The 5,617-nt window shown below is 45.1% G+C and overlaps 1 long non-coding RNA gene across 1 annotated transcript; it reads left to right on the forward strand.

Annotated features, from left to right (window-relative positions):
* Window positions 1-300: 300 nt before the first annotated feature.
* LOC138100617 (uncharacterized) lies at window positions 301-3,096 on the forward strand. Its single transcript, XR_011146859.1, has 2 exons — window positions 301-742; window positions 2,250-3,096. It is a non-coding gene; the product is annotated as an uncharacterized lncRNA (long non-coding RNA).
* Window positions 3,097-5,617: the final 2,521 nt, after the last annotated feature.

The raw sequence follows: 5,617 nt of genomic DNA on the forward strand, positions 1-5,617 counted from the left end.
AACAGCAATAAGAACAGCTGAAAGAGAATGGACGCATGCAAGCAGAATTAAAGGACCTGTGGAAAAGCCATCCCCCCAGTGGCAAGTAACCAGTCCTCCTGGAGACTTAAAATTGAAAATTCAAAGAAAAGACTGTAAATGAGCAAATACAAAATCGAGTATTTACCCAATCCTCTGTATACAGATGAAGGACTAATTTTTAAAAATGATGTTAGAATAAGGTGTGGGAATTCTAATTGTAGATGTTATCCTTTTGTTTGTTATATATGTATATGTCATAGGTTAGCAAGCATAGTCCCGGAAGGGATATCCTTGCTAAGGGGTGCTTACAGTTTCCTCTGGGACCTGATAGAACCTATCAGTGGCCAGTTTGAATATGGACAATTCTTTAAGCCACTTAAAGTTGTGACCGCCTCTGTGATACACACTTAAGAATAGACAAACTCCCACCCCAGCTCTCTCTTGTTTCCGGCGCTGGGACAGGTGGCTGCAGGCCCCGTGCAGGGGCCAGCAGGCCCGGCCAGGCCCTGCTTGGGCCAGGCCGGGCCGGGCCACGGCCAGCCTGGAGCCATGGGCCTGTTCCAGCCATGGAACCCCCCCCCCCACTGCCTTGCCGTGGGCAGCCGGAGCGGCTCGGAACCCCCCCCCCTCCACTGCGGCCGAGATTCAGCAAAGCGGCACCTCTGTCCGGCAGAGGTCAGGGACCAACAGCGATAAGCCACATTCCAGCTGCAAGGCCGAGGTGAGATTGACCCTTTTATTGCTGTGAAGAGCTGAAAACCTGAGGGAAGAGAGAGAGGAGATGCTTAAAGCTGAAAGTCTGTTGTGAAGCTATGATATATCAGAGTATCCTGTTGTAATTTCATGAAGATTTGGGGGGTGGAGTGTTCAACTCATAAGCAGAAGCACCTGCACTGAGATAGGCAGATGCTGACGCAGCTGTAATTTCATGAGAAGTTTGGACAGAGAGAGATGAACCAGATGAACCAGATGAGGACTTTTGCTCCAAAGAGGAAAGGAGAAAAACCTCAATTCCTAGAGATGCTTCCAGTGATAGTCTCAAAGATGAAGATGACCCTTTGCTCCCAGGGAAGGAGAAGGGCCTCTGTTTTTTTTTCTGAACAGCTCAACCTTAAAATTGTACCCCGAAAAACTTCAAGAGTGGACCCTCGAAAGCAGTTGCGGGAAAAGCTGCAAGTCGGGGGAAGGGACTCACATCGCAAGCAGAGAGACTCCTCTTCCTAAATGGACTGAACAATATTTGGAAGTGGGTGGCTGTCTCGGTGTGATACTGTTTTCATAGCACGAGCAAAAAGAGACTTCTCTTTCTAAATGGACTGAACAAGGTTATTATGGAAGTGGTAAACAGACTGAACATCTTAAGGGTTGTCTTTACATTGTCAGTGGGAGAAGGGAGGAAGGTGGGGGGAGGAGGAGAGTTCTAAAGGTGGTATAATTTTTTTTCTTTTCTTCTTTTAGGTCTGTTAATAGACTTCTTTATATTCATTCAAGTTGGTGCCTGCTTTGCATTTCTCCTAATTCTTATCTCACAGAAGATAAACAGTAATGAGTATTTTAGACCAAACCACTACACTAAATTGGTGTTTCCGCCCGGTTACAAACCCAACCCGCGACAAAATGGTGGAGAATGCGGGCAGTTGATGAGATCTGTGAGATAAAGCTTAATTAGGAGGAATACTGGGCAAAGCAAGTATTAGGTCATAAGTTAAGTAGCATGATAGTGAGAAACTTATATTGTAATTGTACTGAACTACCTAGGGGTGGAATATAGCAGAAGTTGAATGTAATTTTGATAATAATTCTTAAATGTGTCTTCACAGAGGCGAGGGGTGGAGAATGTCATAGGTTAGCAAGCATAGTCCCGGAAGGGATATCCTTGCTAAGGGGTGCTTACAGTTTCCTCTGGGACCTGATAGAACCTATCAGTGGCCAGTTTGAATATGGACAATTCTTTAAGCCACTTAAAGTTGTGACCGCCTCTGTGATACACACTTAAGAATAGACAAACTCCCACCCCAGCTCTCTCTTGTTTCCGGCGCTGGGACAGGTGGCTGCAGGCCCCGTGCAGGGGCCAGCAGGCCCGGCCAGGCCCTGCTTGGGCCAGGCCGGGCCGGGCCACGGCCAGCCTGGAGCCATGGGCCTGTTCCAGCCATGGAACCCCCCCCCCCACTGCCTTGCCGTGGGCAGCCGGAGCGGCTCGGAACCCCCCCCCCTCCACTGCGGCCGAGATTCAGCAAAGCGGCACCTCTGTCCGGCAGAGGTCAGGGACCAACAGCGATAAGCCACATTCCAGCTGCAAGGCCGAGGTGAGATTGACCCTTTTATTGCTGTGAAGAGCTGAAAACCTGAGGGAAGAGAGAGAGGAGATGCTTAAAGCTGAAAGTCTGTTGTGAAGCTATGATATATCAGAGTATCCTGTTGTAATTTCATGAAGATTTGGGGGGTGGAGTGTTCAACTCATAAGCAGAAGCACCTGCACTGAGATAGGCAGATGCTGACGCAGCTGTAATTTCATGAGAAGTTTGGACAGAGAGAGATGAACCAGATGAACCAGATGAGGACTTTTGCTCCAAAGAGGAAAGGAGAAAAACCTCAATTCCTAGAGATGCTTCCAGTGATAGTCTCAAAGATGAAGATGACCCTTTGCTCCCAGGGAAGGAGAAGGGCCTCTGTTTTTTTTTCTGAACAGCTCAACCTTAAAATTGTACCCCGAAAAACTTCAAGAGTGGACCCTCGAAAGCAGTTGCGGGAAAAGCTGCAAGTCGGGGGAAGGGACTCACATCGCAAGCAGAGAGACTCCTCTTCCTAAATGGACTGAACAATATTTGGAAGTGGGTGGCTGTCTCGGTGTGATACTGTTTTCATAGCACGAGCAAAAAGAGACTTCTCTTTCTAAATGGACTGAACAAGGTTATTATGGAAGTGGTAAACAGACTGAACATCTTAAGGGTTGTCTTTACATTGTCAGTGGGAGAAGGGAGGAAGGTGGGGGGAGGAGGAGAGTTCTAAAGGTGGTATAATTTTTTTTCTTTTCTTCTTTTAGGTCTGTTAATAGACTTCTTTATATTCATTCAAGTTGGTGCCTGCTTTGCATTTCTCCTAATTCTTATCTCACAGAAGATAAACAGTAATGAGTATTTTAGACCAAACCACTACAGTATAGTATGCAGGGAAAAGTGGTGGAGTCATTGTGAAAGGGGAACTCCCCCCAGAGGAGTTTGCATCCCCTGCCGGAAGCTTCAAGGTCAATTTACTAATTGGGCTCTAGCACATGCAGTATCACGAGGAATTCTAAAAAAGGGGTCAAGTGAATGGTGGGAAATAGTATTTAAGGGAATTAATCCCCATTATTATTGTTACAACTTTAACTTACCGGCCCCCTTTGTAGCTGACATCTGTGACAGCATTTGTCGCAAACGCCTGAGGGGAGTCCAGTGTAACACTCCAGAAGTTAAGAACCGTAATTGGAACTCCTACATTAAGAGGCAAGAAACCCGACAGGCTCGATCCCAAGGACCTCCTGAAGAATACTCCTGCTGCCGAGAAGATAGTACCCCTCGTGGCCTGAAGCAACCGGGTCGACAAGCGAGGCAGAGGAGTAAAAAGCTGTGGAGGAAAGAACCCCTGTATTGGGATACTAGAGCAATGCTTGCAGAACTGCCTCAGGAGTGGGACTAGAAAGCCTCAGTGTGACCCACGACATGTGAAAGGGGGAAAGACACCACCAAACTATAGTAACCAAATAACTATTACCACAAATCGACTCCACCATTTAGCCTAGCGTAGTATTTTTCTACTAATCATGCTTTGCTTAATTAAATTGAACGGGGTTGAGACTTTAGAAGAGACACACTTTCCACACGAACCCTTTAAACGGTCATTAGTTAGGTTAAGTGATAATAGGATACTACAAACAAATACCACTGTAGGGGCACCAAGTTTTCGAGCGGGATTATGTGATCTAACAGCTATTGAACACTGTGGAAAAGAACTAAACCTAACAGGATTTTATATGTGTCCAACCGCTAATCGAGGGAAATCATACTGTAATTATCCAGGAGAATATTTCTGTGGATATTGGGGGTGTGAGACAATAGCCTCCGACTGGATCCCGGGAGGGGGACCAGACAAATTTCTGAAAGCTGGGTTCGGGCCCGTAGGGTGCACTAAGCCACGAAGAGGACCTTCTGGAGAGACGACATATATGGGGACCTGTTCCTTTATATATATAAATATAATGCAACCCACTAATCCGGATTGGTTACTGGGGAAAATCTGGGGAATCAGACACTGGGAACCCGAGAAAGATAGAGGAAACCTAATAATGATTAAGAAAGAACACGCACCCCCTGATCCAGAACTAGTTGGACCAAACCAGGGTCTAGGGGAACTAGAGGAAATAGGCAATATAAACAAAACTCAGCAAGTTGGTAGTATAACAATTACTCCCCAGAGCGAGAATCCAACTGATGTTAAAACAAATTTAGAATATAGTGCTCTATGGAAGATCATGCAAGCTAGTTATGGTGTAATAAATAAGACCAATCCAGAGCTAACTAAGGAATGCTGGTTATGTTACAACATCAGGCCGCCTTTTTATGAAGGAATAGGTGTGACTGCAAAGGCTAGAAGAATTAACGGCACAAACCCAGCACAATGTCTTTGGAAACAGAGAAAAGAATCAATTCAAGGACTGACTTTGTCTCAAGTAACTGAGAAAGGAAGATGTATAGGAAACATTCCAAAACATAAAGAACATTTGTGTGAGGTAAAGATATCACCTAAAGAAGATGAAAAACCTGCAGATTGGTTGCTCCCAGCCGCAAATACTAAATGGGTGTGTAACAATATAAGAATCACACCCTGCCTTTCACTCAAACTATTTAATTACACCCACGATTATTGTATTCAAGTGTCCATCATACCTCGAATCACGTATCATCCTAGTGAATACATGTACCAACAACACACCACAGCAGATCATCACCTAGTAAAAAGAGAACCTTTTACTGCATTAACCATAGCAACCCTTCTCACTATAGGAGGAGTTGGGGCAGGAACTGGAATAGCATCCTTAGTCACCCAGCAAAAAGAGTTAAGAGCACTAAGGGTCTCAGTAGATGAAGATCTAAGCCGAATAGAACAAGCAATTGATGGCCTAGTAAAATCAGTAAGATCTCTATCAGAAGTAGTCCTACAAAATAGGAGGGGTTTAGACTTATTATTCCTTCAGCAGGGAGGACTGTGTGTAGCACTCAAAGAAGAATGCTGTGTCTACGCAGACCACACTGGGGTAGTGATAGACACCATGACTGAACTAAGAAAACGGCTAGAACAACGGAAAAGAGAAAGAGAGGCACAACAGAGCTGGTATGAATCCTGGTTTAACCATTCACCCTGGTTAACCACTTTGTTATCTACCATCGCAGGGCCTCTAATTCTGTTAGTCCTAGGACTCACATTTGGGCCGTGTATACTTAATAAGTTGATCTCCATAGTAAAAGGGCGCTTAGAAGTAGCACATTTAATGCTCCTTAGGGCTAAATACCAGCAGATATCAGAAAATCATGAAGAAGAAATGTTAGAATTAGCTAAA

This window comes from Aphelocoma coerulescens, unplaced genomic scaffold (genome assembly GCF_041296385.1).
Source record: "Aphelocoma coerulescens isolate FSJ_1873_10779 unplaced genomic scaffold, UR_Acoe_1.0 HiC_scaffold_119, whole genome shotgun sequence".
Lineage (NCBI taxonomy): Eukaryota > Metazoa > Chordata > Aves > Passeriformes > Corvidae > Aphelocoma > Aphelocoma coerulescens.